Here is a 17,457-nt window from a genome sequence, read left to right as displayed (position 1 = left end):
CGTTAGATTTATTGAGGACGAATTGTATAAACCCCAAGATAACACAGATGATCAAATGTTTTACGAATTTCAATGTGCGAAACCCAACAATGTAGAAGCAAGAACAACGGATGACGTTGGTAATTCGGAAATTCAGGACAATACCATTAATGAATCCGGAAGAGGGCAAAATAATGAGATGTTGGATTGTGAAGATGATTTTGTTGACTCTATAAGTGGTTTAGAAGCAGAAAATGCTGTTGGATTACCAAATATCTCTGTGCAACCCACTGTACAGGGTGAGTCAATTAGAGAAAGGCTGAGATCCTGGGCTTTTAGAAATAAAAATTAATCTTCCAAAAATGTTTTTGAAAATTTAATGGACCCCAAGTCAGTACATGAAGCGGTGACTTCGAATGAAGCAGAACAATGGTATAAAGCAATGCAAGACGAATATTCGTCGTTAATGAAAAATAATACTTGGTATTTAACCGATTTACCAGAAGGGCGAACACCAGTGGGATGTAAATGGGTGTTTAAATCAAAAATTAAACCGGACGGAATAATACAGAAAAAGTGGACGAGAAAGCATATCAGGAATTGATTGGATATTTGCTTTACATATCCCTCCACAGTAGGCCAGATATAGCGTGTGCTGTTAGCATGTTATCACAATTTTCCAAAAATCCACGGAAGCAACATTTAAACGCTGCTTTTTAAGTACTAAAATATCTCAGTACCACAAGCAACGCAGTTATAACGTACAAAAAGACCTCAAAACCTATTATCGGATTTTGTGATGCCAGTTGGGCTCAAGACGTGAATAATCGAAAATCTCAATCTGGATTTTGTTTTGTGTTGGCAAATAGTGTAGTATCCTGGGAATCTAAAAAACAAAAAGTTGTTGCGACTTCTAGTGCTGAAGCAAAGTATATTGCTCTAACAGAATCCGCAAAAGAAGCATCATATTTAAACTATATCCTTGAAGAACTAGGATTTTCAAAAGAAGAACCGATCACTATATACACAGATTCTCAAAGTGCACAACAAATGGCTAAGTTTGAAGCTCATCATTCAAGAACCAAACACATTCATTATAAATACCATTTCATAAAGGATATTGTTAAACGAGGACTTGTTGAACTACAATATTTATCAACAGACAAAATGGTGGTTTCACGAAACCTGTGCCAAAGCCTAAACATTATTTTTGTTCAAACAATATTGGCATTAACTTTAATAGTTACGAATTTAATTTTTTAAAATGTTTGAAATGATTGTAGTTATAAAATCAATTATGTTGAGGAGGCATGTTGTAATTATTACTGTACACCAAAAAATTATTTATAAAACTACATACATTTGCTTTCTGTAAACTTATTGTCATATTCATTCCATATTTAATTTCAATAAAGACAAGACTGAATTCTTTGTATCAATATATAGCAACGATATCTGCGTTAGCTGGTAAGAAAATCAGGTCTCCTGAGGAGCATATGTCTGCGAAACCTCCGAAAAAGAAGTTCCTACTTTCAGGGAGAGAGCCAAAGTCGGAAGAGTACATAGGAAGCGATTGCGACCTCTTAATCTTTAGAAACGAAAGTGGATCCCAAGAAGACGCCAAAACCCTCTCGGCTGATGATTGCTGAGAAAGGTGGGGAACCGCTTTTTAACATCAATCCAGACAGGAATCATGTCGATATCAGCAGTGAATTGGGTAAGATTCCACCAGATATTCAAATATGATTAACAAGCAGATGTTGGACAGGTAGTATTTTAATACTAGCGGATTGACCCATGCCAATTTGGAGCAGCGTGTGTAGTGGCAGAATATATTGACACTAGACAGTGCTACAGAGTCGACCGATATAGAGGTTTTGAAGTTTTTGAAGACGGAGTATTTAGGCGGAGTCTGGTTTGGAGACTGAGCAAGCTTGCTTAACTTCGAACCAGACTCCGAATTTATGTCAGACTCCGCAGTCTTGATCCCCACTTCCCAGGATGGCGTAAAGCTCGACCTGGTGAGAAAGAGGATGTCGCGGATAAAGGTGTGGAGTCGCTCTATAACCTAAACAGCATTATGTATTGTTAACTTAAAAGAGCTCGTTAGACGTATTCTCACTGCCTAAGACGGCATAAAGTTTGACTTGATGAGAAAGAGCAACCGTTTTCATCAAAAGATGAGTAAGTTTGCAACGGACCGCAAGGGCTGAATTGTGAGAAATGGCCTCCTATTATATAAGGATAAGGAAACAACGGAACCTTTTTTTGTAGTGGGTGTTGAGCAAGTCTCAATGACAAGTTTGGTTAGTACAAAATGTATGGCGTTCCACTTATCCCAGGCTGTGTTATTTAAAATCGAAGACGGTAGTGGCAGAAGACCTCTCGCAGCCTAGCGAAGAAAAAGTGGGTTAGAATCCACACCCAATTGTTCAGGGGATCTCATTTCCAGAGATCGGCTTCATGGGAGCTTATCCAAATCTTAACCGATATGACCCATTTGTAGTACCCAACGGCCTACATCAATTAGAAATATGTGTGTAAAATGTCAGGCGGCTGGCTTTACGTGTTAGACCGATATCGTGATTTCGACAGAGAGACATGGATAGATCGACATATAATGGCAATACGATCAAGAATATATTTCCTTCAAAGGGTCGCAGATCAATATTTCGAGATGTTAGAAACGGAATGATTAGATGGGTACACTCCACCCTATGGTGGTGGGTATAAAAATGTTTATCTATTTTATACCACTGTGCATAGCCAACTTCTCTCAATCAAGTGTTTTGAAGGCAAAGCAGATATTACTTGCGCCTTACCCTTTGGTGGTGGATATAAAAATGTTTATCTATTTTATACCACTGTGCATAGCCAACTTCTCTCAATCAAGTGTTTTGAAGGCAATGCAGATATTACTTGCGCCTTAAGATAGGCTTATGTTTTGTGTCAAATACAGCCCATCAAGAGAAGTGGTATATTAAATTTTTCCAATCGTTGGAAATATTCTAAAAAATTTCGAAAATGAAATTTCTGAATTCTAACAAAAATGTAAACTTCCAAAAGGGAACAAGACTGACTGTAAATATTGGGAAATCCTTGACATGACCAAAATAATTTCCTAGTATCTTTCAAATTTCATAAGACCAAGTTTTGCTAAGGCATGTCTTAAAATATTCAATACCTTCTTTCATATTTTCGGCGTAGCATATTCCTCACACGACTTGACTGAATGGCATTTTCTGTTTATTCATCCCAGTGGATCTATGATTTTATTGTTTATGCATGCCTTTTTGGCCTTATTTGTGCGTTTCCGTCAAACTCCCCGACCCAGACTCAGATTCAAATTCAGCCTTAGTCTCAGACTCCCCGAAACATGTTTGTCTTTTTTATGACTTTGGTCGCTGGCGTTGTCTCCTTTCGGGCTTCATTACTTGCTGTTTATTTTAGTTGTAAAAATTCAACCATATGTGTGTTGTTGGCTTGTGGAAAACTTCAAGGCGGAAAATGTTTGTCTGGTGGGTGTTTGTATTGCCAGCCCAAGGGTGGTGGTTAATGGTGGGTGGTTAAAGTCGCATTTATTTTCGCCTCACCCGCGTTGAGCATATCAGGCTACAAAAAAATTGAATTAAATTTCATTGCACATCTATCTCGCAATTCGCGGCGGGGGAGTTTTGTTGCCAATGGTTGCTGTAGACGTCCCAAATAATTTGTAAAATATGACAATCATTAAAAATGTTACAAGTGTCGTTGGTGTTTTTTGTTTGTTGTTGTTGTTAGGTTTTCCATTTTGCACAGCAGCAACGTCATAATCATTTTCACGTTAATAGTTGTCGTGTTTCTTGGTAATGCCAATGTTTATTTCGGCCATAATCAGAGATTTGTTTGTTATGGTGAGTAATAGGATTGTTTTATGTATATGAGTATATGATAGCTAGTCTGTCTCTATATAGTCTTAGTCATCATCATGGCGTAATTAAATTTGTGTTCTCTTCTTGTGGTTAAGGTCTCATCATAATGCTACACTCTCAGTGTAATGGTAAGCATGTGTTTAGCATACTTCTAGGAGCCATTTTGTTTAATATTTTTAGCATAGTTTTGGGATGTGAGTTTTTAATTAGACATAAAAATTCTTCATTATGTATATCATTTAAGGCGATTGCGGTATACATTTTGTCTACTAAAACCTAAGAAGCATTACTTGTCTCGTTTTTGTTTGACACAAACTGACAATGTGATGGAACAAACAAAGAATGTGGTAATCTTATAGAGAGTCAGAAAAGGGATGAGGTTATTATTAACATTACCAAGGCAAGTTTTAAGTTGATTTAGCAAATGTTATGTTTTAAATTTATTTTATAAAAAAATCCCAGTCCTAAAGCCTTCGAAAGGATACATATGGGACTTAAATGATAGGTACGTATTGGGAAAAGAGTTGCAATTTGACATTAAACCCGGGAGCAGCGAAACCAAGGGGAAAATCTACTTTTTTTGTGAATTCTGCACAAATCAATTTGGGATGCAAACAACAGAGGTGGGTCAATTTTGATAAAATTTTGTCCACATATATGGTTGTCTGAAACAAGCAAAATTGCAAATTTGCCCATGAACATTTCAGTAGGAATCGCGGGGATACTTCTCTCAAATCAATGAGTGCTGTCCGATACAAGTTTTAAGCTCATTGCCGAGTCAGAACGGCTGTTTACAGAACGACATTATTTAGCAAAGAAGTTTACACGGCTGATAACCTCAGAAAAATGTCTCACAAGTGTCACCACTAGGAGGGGATGACCACCGCTGAAATTTTCTGTTGACCTTCTCGCTGGGATCTGTTTCCAGGCGTGCTAACTTCTGAGCTATGGTGACCCTCGACAACATGAGGAATACGCCAAAGTCTAAAACCAGATAAGGGAACAAATTTTGTATGTAACGCCAATGACCAACAGTGATTCAGCTTAAGTCTCAAATCCGTGGTACTTTTCGGCCCACTTCAAGATGTTTCTAGGTTGAGCATGAAATAGGTAGAAGAAGGCAGAAATTTTGAGAAATACCAACTGGGAGTAGATCAGAACATATTTGAAGTATCTAGAGTTCACTGGGGGCCTATGTTGAACACCAGATCTATGGAATCTGCAGTAGATCTTGTTACGGAGTGCCTAAAAGTGGTGTTTCTAAAGGCATGTTCCTAATGTGTGCCGTAACGTACGACCACCCAGTCATAGTGAACTTGGGAAGAACAAGTAAAAACGTGCTAAGTTCAGCCGGGCCATATCTTGGGAACCCACCACCATGTATTCTGCTAAAATATGGGAGCTATATCTGGTTATAGACCGATTCGGACCGTACTTAGCACAGTTATTGAGAGTCATAACAGAACACTATGTGCTGTTATGACGCTCAGCCAAATCGGATAAAAATGACGGCTTCCAGGGGCTCATGAAGTCAAATCGGGAGATCGGTTTATATCAGGTTCTTGGCCAATTTGGACGGAAAATAGCACGGTTGTTGCAAGTCATGAAAGATTACTAACTGCAAAATTTCAGCCAAATCAGAAAAAAATTGTGGTATCCAGGGGCTCAAGAAGTCAAATTGGGATATCGGTTTATATGGTAACTATATTAAGTTTTAACAGATTTGGACCGAACTTTGTAAAGTTGTTGGAAGTAATAACAGAACACTGTCTGCAAAATTTCAGCCAAATCGAACAAAAATTGCGGCTTGTACGATCTAAAGAAGTCAAATCGGAGATCGGTTTATATGGGAGCTATATCAGGTTCTTGGCCGATTTGGACGGAACTTAGCACGGTTGTTGCAAGTCATAAAATAACACCACATGCAAAATTTCAGTCAAATCAGAAAAAAATTGTGGCATCCAGGGGCTCAAGAAGTCAAATCGGGAGATCGGTTTATATGGGAGCTATATGAGGTTATAGACCGATTTAAACCGTACTTGGCACAGTTGTTGGAAACCACAATAGAACAATATGTGCAAAATTGCAGCCAAATTGGATAAAAATTGGGGCTTCTAAGTGCTCAAGAAGTCAAATCGGGAGATAGATTTATATGGGAGCTATATCCACATCTGCCCGGCCGATACGGGATAACTATGAGCACCACACAGGCTGGAACTTTGAGCTCCTACTTGTGTGGTGTCCATCGTTATCACGGGAAGCTTAGCTGAAAGCTACCGGGCGCGTTCACAAGTTGCGGACGGTGGAAAGCTCCTTTTTTAAGCGGAGTAGCTGCAAATGCGGCCGCGGACAGTCAGCGATTTTCGAGAGGAGAGTCTCAGTGAGGAGTCAGGTGGCACTGGCTCTTAACTAAATACTGAGTGCCAATGATACTCGAGATGACAAGGCGAGTTATTGGCTCCTTCAAATAACCAATGGCCAACATCAGCGTCCGTTTCCAGGTTAGGGGCGGCTGGAGGCGAGCGTCGGATCTAGGAGCAAGTGGCTCGCCACAACGAGGGATACATGTACAATCCCACAAAACCCATGCGGTTGGGGCGCTGGGCCAGTAACCCGGCCATAACACGAGGCATGAATTTTGCTGTGGATTTGTGGTTAGTCAGAGACTGAAACACCTTGTCACCAGCTTTACTACGGCGGATGAGAGAATAGCCACAAGCCGCGTAAAAGCCAAATTCTTTAACATCAGCCTTTTTTGTGGCCATGCCCCGACGGAAGACAAAGACGAGGAGACCAAGGATATTTTCTACGAGCGCCAAGAGAGAGAATATGACCGCTGCCCCGCCCATGATATTAAAATCGTTCTGGGAGATTTTAATGCGAAGATAGCGAAGGAAGACCTTTTTGGTCCAACAGTCGGAAAGTTTAGCCTCCACGAGATAACGTCCAGCAATGGGTTGAGGCTGATAGATTTCGCCGCGGCAAAAAACATGGTAGTTAGTAGCACCAGATTTCAACATAACAAGTAAAAAGGCGTTAAGTTCGGCCGGGCCGAACTTTGGATACCCACCACCTCGGGTATATATGTAAACCACCTTTCATCAAAATTCGGTGAAAATTTCATACCTTATACTCATATACCTCATACCGATCTGAACTATATACGACACGGATGTCGAAAAGCCGAACATACGTCACTGTGTCAAATTTTAGTGAAATCGGATTATAAATGCGCCTTTTATGGGGCCAAGACTTTAAATCGAGATATCTGTCTATATGGCAGTTATATCGAAATCTGGACCGATTTGGGCCAAGTTGCATAAACATGTCGAAAAGCCTAACACAAAAACTGTCCCAAATTTCGGCGAAATCGAACAATAAATGCCTCTTTTATGGGCCCTAAACCTTAAATCGAGAGATCGGTCTATATGGCAGCTATATGCAAATCTGGACCGATCTGGGCCAAATTGACGGAGGATGTCGAAGGGCCTAACACAACTCACTGTCCCGAATTTCAGCAAAATCCGATAATAAATGTGGCTTTTATGGGCCTTAGACCATAAATCGGAGGATCGGTCTATATGGCAGCTATATCAAAATCTAAACCGATCTGAGCCATATTGACGGAGGATATTGAAGGGCCTAACACAACTCACTGTCGCGAATTTCAGCAAAATCCGATAATAAATGTGGCTTTTATAGGCCTAAGACCCTAAATCGGAGGATCGGTCTATATGGCAGCTATATCAAAATCTAAACCGATCTGAGCCTTATTGACGGAAGATGTCGAAGGGTCTAAGAAAACTTACTGTCCCGAATTTCAGCAAAATCGGATAATAAATGTGGCTTTTATGGGCCTAAGACCCTAAATCGGCGGATCGGTCTATATGGCAGCTATATCCAAATCTGGACCGATCTAAGCCAAAATGACGAAGAACATCGAAGGGCCTAACACAACTCACTGTCCCAAATTTCAGCAAAATCGGATAATAAATGTGGCCTTTATTGGCCTAAGACCCTAAATCGGCGGATCGGTCTATATGGGGGCTATATCAAGATATAGTCCGATGTAGCCCATCTTCGAACTTAACCTGCTTATGTTTAAAAAAAGAACCTGTGCAAAATTTCAGCTCAATATCTCTATTTTTGAAGACTGTAGCGTGATTTCAACAGACAGACGGACGGACATGTCTAGATCGTCTTAGATTTTTACGCTGATCAAGAATATATACTTTATACGGTCGGAAATGGATATTTCGATGTGTTGCAAACGGAATGACAAAATGAATATACCCCCATCCGTCGGTGGTGGGTATAAAAATATTCACAAAGCTACATGGCTGTCACCCGATTAAAACACGAGAAACCAAATTGATCACGTTGTGATAGATGGAAGGCATTCATCCAGCGTGTGTGATATACGATCGATCCGTGGAGCGAATATAGATTCGGATCATTACCTTGTTGCAGCAAAGGTTCGCATCCGTTTGAACATGGCGAGGAAAGTACGATCTGACACTGCACAGAAGCTGGACATTGAAAAGCTGCAAACACAACAAATGGCAGCGGCATACTCCACTCGACTGACCCAACTGCTTGATGGAAGCACTCCTTGTTTCGATGATATAATGGCGCAGTAGCAAACTATTGCTCACTCCATGGAAAATGCCGCGAAATCCGTACATGGGTACCGGAAGCCTCCTCCAAGAAACCCATGGTACGACCAATAGTGTCGAGATGCTACTGAAGCCAAGAATGCGGCATATAGAGCAACCCTGCAATCAGTAGCAAGGAGAGGTATCGGAAGAAAAGGAGAGAGAAGAAACGTCTATACAGCAGAAAGAAAAAGGAAATGGAAAGATGCGAGTGTGAGCGAATTGAGATGTACAGGAGTCAGAATGAAGTCCGGAAATTCTACCAAAGAATTAAACATCAAATCGATGGCATTGGTGCAGCCACATCCTCCTGCAGAGACAAAGAAGGTAATCTGGTAACTGACACAGATTACATGCTGAGGATATGGAAAGAACATTTTACTCAACTGCTAGTGTCCGACGTTGGCGGTGAAGAGGATACCGCAGAACCAATCAATGATGATGGTATAGAATGTTTACCTTCTACTCACAATGAGGTCAAAAGAGCAGTGACCCGACTGAAGAACAACAAGACAGCAGGAGCCGACGGGTTACCGGCTGAACTATTTAAGACCGAAAGCGACACGCTAATAAGGCGTATGCATCAGCTTATCTGCGCAATCTGGCTAGAAAAACACATACCCGATGATTGAAACCTCAGCATACTATGTCCCGTACACAAGAAAGGAGACTAGACGGAATGGGCCGACTACAGAGGAATAAGTCTCCTCCCTGTCGCATACAAGCTACTCTCATGCGTACTGTGTGAAAGATTAAAACCTGAAGTCAATGAGATAATTGGGCCCTATCAATGCGGCTTTAGACCTGGTAAATCAACCCTAGACCAGATATTCACACTGCGCCAAATCCTGGAAAAGACCCGAGAAGGACAAATCAACACCTACCACCTCTTTGTTGACTACAAACCCGCTTTCGTTACTCCTTTATGTTCAAAAGTATTTCGAGCCATGTCTGAGTTTGGTATCCTTGCGAAATTGAAAAGAATCTGCAGGATGACACTTGCTGACACACGTTACTCAGTAAGAATAGCAAACAATCTCTCCGAACCATTCAAAACCATACGAGGTTTCAGACAATGAGACAGCTTATTATGTGCTCTCTTTACTATTCTGCTGTAGAAGATTATACAAGATACCGATGTGAATTGGCATGACACACTACTCACAAGAGAACACATGCTACTCATCTATGCCGAAGACATCGATATCTGTGAAAATGGGTCTGTCAGAAAATGGAGATAAGATCAAATGGATTGTATCAACTCCCAAAATGTCTTGTACACACGAGCAGATAAGGAAATGTAGAAAGTTGGTAACCACAACTTTAGGATAGCCAATAACTATCTACCTGGGCACCGCCGTAACCGAAACGAATGACACCAGTTTTGAAATAAAGCGAGGAATAATACTGGCAAACGATACTATGGATTAGCCAGGCGGAAAGAAGACGAGACAGTTCTTGGAGTGTAGATAATGTTGGATAAACCATATGCTAAGAAACAGTGGATAAATTGTTGGTCCCATGACTTAAATATAAGGGACAAAGTGGCACAAGGCACGCCACAGGGGGTATTTTATCACCACTCCTTTGGGTGACCTATTACGGATGCTGAGAGATTTGTACACGTCTGCTATGCAGACGATGTTATAATACTTCTTAGGGGTAAGAATCTGAACCAGCTATGCAGAAGGGCCAAAAGGGTCTTGCCTGTGGCATATGACTCAGCTAGACCCTGGGGTCCCAATGTTAACACAGAGAAGACTGAAATATGCCTGTACACGAGGAAGTCAAAGGTGGGCCAATTTAACGCACCACGTTTCCTCAATAAAAAGGTCTAATAATTAAAAGTGATCTTGGACAGGAAACTTAATTGGAAGTGTCACATTGAGGAGCGTACTGAGAAGGCTCACAGATGTTGAGCACTATGTAGACGGGCCGTAGGCTCGAAATGGGCCTTGAATCCGAAGAAAGTCCACTGGCTCTTCAGGAGCGTGATTAGACCCTTTACTTACGCCTCAGTAGTTTGGTGGACTGCTATGGACAAAAAGTGAAACATAAGGACCATACAACAGGTTCAGAGAACATGTTGTCTTGGCATAGGAGGAGCGATGAAGACCACACCCACTGGGGCACTGGAGACTATTCTAGATATCCGACCGATTGACATACAGATTAAGTGTGAAGCAGCAACTGTGTCTATGAAGCTTAAGGCTATGAGAGAATGGATTGGGGATGGGAGCAGCGCATACCATCGCGGAATAATCGAGGCGACGATAGGAAGGGAAGAAGGAAGGGAAGGGGTTTCCGATCGGATACCTGAGACGATACTTGAGGTCGAGTGCGAGGCACTGCTGCCAGCGGCACAGTCTTGGACTGACGGAACTCTAGTATTGCCAACTGGAAGATCATGTTACACGGATGAATCACAGCCAGAAGACAGAGTGGGCCTGGGCGTCTACATTGAGAACCCAAGGGCTGAGATCTGTTTTAGACTGCCTGACCATAATACGATCCTGCAGGCGTAGATCTGGGTGATTACAGAATGGGTGAGGCCGTGTTTTGTTAACGCGAGAACGTCGAGTATGAACATCTTTACGGACAGTAAACAGGCCAGAGAGGGCAATAATAACCAGGACGGTCTTGGAATGTAAAAAGGAGATTAAAGCCTGCCCTAAGGATGGCATGATCCGCATCGTTTGGGTGCTGGGCCATAACGGATTAAGGGAGAATGAGAGGGCAGATAATTTGTCAGTAAAGGCCAAAGAACTGCAATCAATAAACTTGGTTTACCCGAAGCCTTTCGGGTCGACTCAGTCCGATTTAAGGACATGAGCGACGAATGCACATGTTACACTGTGGAACAGTGAAACAATCGGTAGGTCGGTGAAAATTCTATGGGATGATCTGGATCGTGAGAGAACGAGGCTATTACTGAAAGGAAGTAAGAAGGAGGTCGATATAGCTTTTGGTATCACAATGGGACGCATAGAACCCGCGCTCACTTATGCAAAATCGGTGTGGCAAGTGATAGCATGTGTTGGGCATGTGGGGAAGATGATGAGACGTTGGAGCATTTCCTATGTCATTGCCCGGCTTTCGCGGCTAAAAGACACCTGTACTTAGGTGGAGACTCAATACCAGACATGAACCAACTTAGGGGAGTGGTATGGAAAACAATTAAAGATTATGTAACTAGCACTGAATTTCTAATTTAAAAATTTCCTTTTCGAGGATACTTTCTAGTTTTCGGAGCGCATAACAAGCCGATTACTGGCTTAAGTATATGTCCATAGTGGCATTCAACCTAACCCAACCTATATCATTTGGAAGGCGCCCCGGTAGCAGATTTGGCAACATGCTCGGATTGCCTGACCGGGGGTCGTGGATTCGATTCCTACCAGAAGCCTTCATCTGTTGCTACTGTAGTATCACAATGGACTTAAAATTGTCGAAACAAATGTGTAAAGGATTGCCACTCTTACCTAACGTGTATCAGGTTATTAACAGATTTACACCATACGTGGCGTGGGTGTAGGCGGTTATAGAAGAGGTCAGTATGAAAATTATGCTATTCGCTTGAACATTCTATTAAGGAACAGGGGACACTTTTCTCATATCGTCGTAAAATTCTAAGACGATTTAACGATGTCCGTGTGTCTGTCCGTCCGTAATCACTCTATAGCCTTTAAAAATTGAGATATTAAGATGAATTTTGGCACAGGTACGTCTTTTTGATGCACGCTGTTTAAATTCGTGAACGGGTCAAATCGGACCGTATTTGGATATAGCTGTCATATAGACTGATATGCCGGTTAAGGGTCAGAAGCTTATAAAAGCTTTATTTATTACCCGATTTTGTTGAAATTTGAAATATAAAATTCAACAGTGATTTATATTTATTAGACCACTCAATGTGCGTGCCGAATTTGGTTGCATAAGTTATCCAATTTTCATCGGATTGTGACGAAAGGTGGTTTACATATATACCCGAGGTGGTGGGTATCCAAAATTCGGCCCTGCCGAACTTAATGCCTTTTTACTTGTTAAAGTTTAAGCTCAATGATAAGGGTCCTCCTTTTTCATGCGGTGTCCAAACTACGTGACTTATAGCAACAGCACTTGGTTTGGAAGTTTTAACATGGGACGAAACCTTACAAACGTAGCCAGTATTAGTAAGGGGACAACCTCCACTGAAAATTTCACTGATGATCACGCTGGGATTTGAACCCAAACGTTCGGAAAAATTGCAAAATGTTTTGCAAAATTGAATAATAATTGCGGTAGGGGCTCTAGAAATCAACTTGGATGAGGTCACTTCAACGTCCAATGCTAAAAGTAGGCGTGGCAAAGATTATTTAGATTCCAAATTTTGTCAGCGTCAGTTTGATGCCATCACAGTCGCTGGTTAAAAATTTTAGAGTCCTAGCTGCTTTTTGGGATTTGTTACCTCTAAAACCCGTCATTGGGCCAATAGTGCACTATGCACAGTGCTCAGTGACCCTTTATCGAAAGCCAGGAACGCCTTCATCCTCTATAAGTTGATGATTGACCATAGTGTCTTGGTAGTTCGGTATTGAAATACAGATTTTCACCACTTCATAGGCTCCGCACTGGCAATGCATTCTATAAAGCACACCCAGACACCCAATGCACTCTACAAAGCACAAACTGAGACTACCAAAAGCCCGATGAAAAGATCAAGTGGTGAAGGACATCTCGTATCGTAGTGTCGGAGATTTTAGAAGGAGCGCAGAGGACCGAGGCGCTATTCTAAGTTCGACTTAGGTTGCAAATGCTCTTCATAGCCAATTAAAGTGAATGTTGTTTGATTGCTTAACCCATTGATAAGTATATCAATCGACTTATAACACTTCCTGGTTAAATTTTGTTATGTTCGCCTTTCTGTGTGTCTTTCTAGGAGTAGGGTATTATAAAATCGACACTGCACACATTTTACTCTAATCTTACCTACTTAAACCCAACATTTACCAAAATTAAGGCTGTTTGGCCTGTCTGTCGTTTAAAACTTGATATTTCGCTGGACGCTCGGTCTCGAGGTTTGCTATTAATACTTGAAGACACGCATATGTCTGCTTGTTTTAAGATTCTCTATGAATTAGTAACTTTAGCCTGTATTCCATCACTCAAGTTCCACTTTAAAGGACCTCCTTTGTAGTTTATGTTGAATGTTGCGTGTAAGTTAAATTCTCATTTACAACGCCATGCAAAGTGTTATAAATTGGAGTGCGTGAGGCATATTTGTGGCTATACGCACTCACCTCCTCCTCCTCAACGCCCATAAACAGAATACAAACAAACCTACACGCACACCAAAGAGATGGGTCTCATTATTATTTTGAAATTACTTACGTTTCATTTGTAAACGTTATTTCAGGATTTTATTGAGCTCATTTGTTTTAGAGTCATCCTTTGCCCCCCTCATCGCACCATAGCAGCTTGAGATTCCATGCTCTCTCGCATGTACTGGCATTTGTTAAATTCGCATATATGCATGTACGAATGTCCTTGTGCTCCTCCCGTTTGGCCTGTAAAGCTTTTGTTATGGAATTGCGTGTCTGCGGCATTGTTAGGGAACCTCAAATGTATTATTATTTTCCTGTTGTCTGCTATATACGGGGCCAATCGTAGCTGTTTTTCCTGTTTGAATAACAGGGAAAAAGAGACTGCTTCCAATAGTGTCATTATGGGAACATCTATTTGGAGATGGCTGTCTGACTGTCACCCTGTGTGCTGCTGCTGCCACCTTTTTATGGGTACTTACATTTGTCTGTTTTGTATCTGTAGTATGTCTATATTAAAAAGGTGTTTACCTTTTGCTGGGAATTTGCGGAGATTGAAATGAGGCCTTCAGAGAGAGGGCCTTATAGCAAGAGATCAACAATTGCCACAGAAGTTGGCCAAGAATCATTTACCAAGGCAATACGAGTACATATGCATGTAAGATAGCTAAACCGTTGAGTGGAGCGGACGTATTGTTATCTCACTCCGCAAGAATTTTCCTGTAACTCGTAATAGGTCACCGTTTTTGGAAGAAGTGAAGTCACTCAAGAATAGCTGCGATAGAGGTATCCATTAGGAGGTTGATGATCTGCGTCTATTTCCAGTACAGCTGCAGATCTATAGCCAGGGAGTAGGCTAAGAAGGACTTCAAAGACCCAACAGCTGCGGTGGTGGCATCAGACCGTAGCATGTTGTCTGAAAACCCGACTGGTGAAGCGGCTGCTCCAGACTCCAATAGCCGACAGACGACTGGTCAGCAGGGGCTTTTGACGAAGGCCATCGGCCTACCCCGGCAAACCAACACGCTCTTTAAGAGGTTGTAATAATAGAAGACGAATAGTTCTCAGGTTAATTGAGAGGCTTGGTGCGAATGATCCTAAGACTCTCACTATTAGGGAGAGAGATTCCCTAAATTTGGCTCGGGAATTCGCTTCACAGGTTACCTCAAAGACCACACGTCTAGATTCGGAAACTGCGCCGCAGTCAGCCAAAAGGCTGCGGTTACCTGGAGGGCATCCCATGCCTAAAATAACTAGGGCGAACAATCGTAAGATGGGTCCTTTTGTCGTAAGATGGGTTCTTTGCTAATGGCGCTAGGGACAGTTTGGTGATGGTAGTTGTCGGCAAGGGAGAAGAACAAGGCTGCATACCTAGTAATAATTGGAGTGGGATAGTCAATGGCACAACCGAGCAGATAAAGAAAATGGAGAAAGTTGGGAACCACAACTTTGAGATAGTAACTTTATCTACCTCGGCACCGCCGTAACCGAAACGAATTACACCAGTTTTGAGATAAAGCGAAGAATAATACTGGTAAACAGATGCTATTGTACTTTGGACTAAGTAAGCAGTTTAGAAACTACCTCTAGACAGACAAAGACTACACTTTTCAAGACACTGATACTACCCGTGCTGTTATATGGTTCTGAAGCATGGGTACTTGTGAAAACAGATGAGGCAGTACTTGGAGTATTTGAGAGAAAGATTCTTCGTAAAATATATGGACCAGTTTGCGTTAACGGAGAATATAGGGGACGTATGAACCACGAGCTGTATGAGCTGCATAGCATAGTTACACGCATCAAAATACAACGGCTGCGTTGGCTAGGTCATGTTGTCAGAATGGATGAAGAAGCTCCAGGAAAGAAGTCTTTTGAAGGCAAACACGGTGGTACACGCAAACCGGGAAGACCAAAAGCCCGACGGAAAGATCAAGTTGTGGGAGACACCTCGAAACGAGGCGCTTGGAACGCTATTCTACGTTCGGCTAGTGGAAAAAATATTCTGTCATAGCAAATTAAAGTAAGGGATAGTCAATGGACTGTTATCAGTATACTCTGATGTCCTTTTCGGAATTTTCTGGATCTCCTTCAGTTTGTGACGAAGGAGGCTGGTATCGGGGCCGATACATACTAATTGCCTTCGGGGATTAACGCTCAATTGAAGTGTATCGTTGAGCGCCAAAAAATATTGGTTAGATCTGGCCAAGTGCAACACTAGATTTAGTCCAGAAGGTAGATATTCCTTCTCGACCAATGGCGCATGCTTGGATACCACATATTCCCTCATATCCTGAAAGAATAATAGAATGTAATCTCAATCTTTCAACCACCGAGTGGAATATTGTTAGATTGGATCGGAGACATGCAGTTTTCGTGATAAACTTCGGCTGTCTCGCAGACCTCAACAAGTCTGAAGGGGTTGTATCCTACGGATTCAACAAGTTGAAACTAAAGGTCTTTAAAAGCGGTGGGGTTGGGGAATCAGAAGACGACTCAGCAGTTGTTGCTGATCACTTGCCTGAGGAACTATCGACCACATCGCTAAAGTTTGGGGGATTGCAGGAGACTAAAAATCCCCCTGCCACAATGGAGACAGGAAATTGGCATCGAAACGGGACCCGACAAGCTCTGTGTGGGTGGGTCACCTAGTTGGACTGGGCTCAAGGTTTGCGCCAGCGGGGAAACACGGAATTCAGAGTACTTCGACAGCTGCAGCTAGTGAAGCATCTAAAGAGGAATCGTCCACAGCTTTCCCATCTGCCCCTGGATGCGTGCGGAAGCTCATCACGACAAGATCTAACGAATCTTGTGAGGATGAACTCCTGGCGGAATCAGAAGACGAGGCTAACACAACAGTGGTGGAAGTTCTGACTATGGTCCGGTGGGTCACCTAGTTGGACTGGGCTCAAGGTTTGCGCCAGCGGGGAAGCACGGAACTCAGAAAATACTTCGACAGCTGCAGCTAGTGAAGCATCTAAAGAGGAATCGTCCACAGCTTTGCCATCTGCCCCTGGATGCGTGCGGAAGCGAAGAAGACGAGGCTAACACAACAGTGGTGGAAGTTCTGACTATGGTCCGGTTTTCACAGATAAATCACCACCATTGTAAGACCGCTCCGGCGGCACTAAAGGTACTCCTGATGGCAGGGGGATTTGACGTGGTTCTTATCCAGGAACCATGGGTGTGTGGAGGAATGATTCGTGGATTCTGGATTTAAACTACTCAAGGATACGGGAATGGGAGACACTGGGCCTGTATTCTTGCAAAGAGTAGTCTAAATGTTTTTCTTCTTCCGTCGCTAAGCACTGAAGATTTAGTACTAGCCAGCCTTGAAATAAACAAGCCTCATTACCGGCTGGCTTCCTTGCATATGGCACACGATTCAGAGATGCCGCCTTAAAACCTTAAGTCGCTGGTTGAAGCCAGAAGAGGTTCTCACTGGTATGCATTCGTCGGAGACTATTGGGAAAATTGTGTCTGACCCGAAAATTCTTTAGGCGATAAGAAGTTTCTTGAGAGGTTGATAGAAGCATATCTTAGGGCAAAGATCCCTGGAGATCGCCTGTTGCGGCAGCAGCATGCATATAGTAAAGGCAAATCCACTGAAAA

The 17,457-nt window shown here is 42.2% G+C and overlaps 1 long non-coding RNA gene across 1 annotated transcript in view; it reads left to right on the top strand.

Annotated features, from left to right (window-relative positions):
* The first annotated feature begins 1,389 nt into the window (after nucleotides 1–1,389).
* Nucleotides 1,390–17,457, top strand: part of LOC131995867 (uncharacterized) — a 51,266-nt gene continuing 35,198 nt past the window's right edge. The window contains exons 1-2 of the long non-coding RNA XR_009397660.1: nucleotides 1,390–1,446; nucleotides 1,516–1,696. This is a non-coding gene — a long non-coding RNA (uncharacterized LOC131995867). The remainder of the gene's footprint in view (nucleotides 1,447–1,515; nucleotides 1,697–17,457) is intronic.

Source organism: Stomoxys calcitrans, chromosome 3, assembly GCF_963082655.1.
Source record: "Stomoxys calcitrans chromosome 3, idStoCalc2.1, whole genome shotgun sequence".
NCBI classification, from domain to species: Eukaryota; Metazoa; Arthropoda; class Insecta; order Diptera; family Muscidae; genus Stomoxys; species Stomoxys calcitrans.
This window is presented reverse-complemented; position numbering and strand designations above follow the sequence as displayed.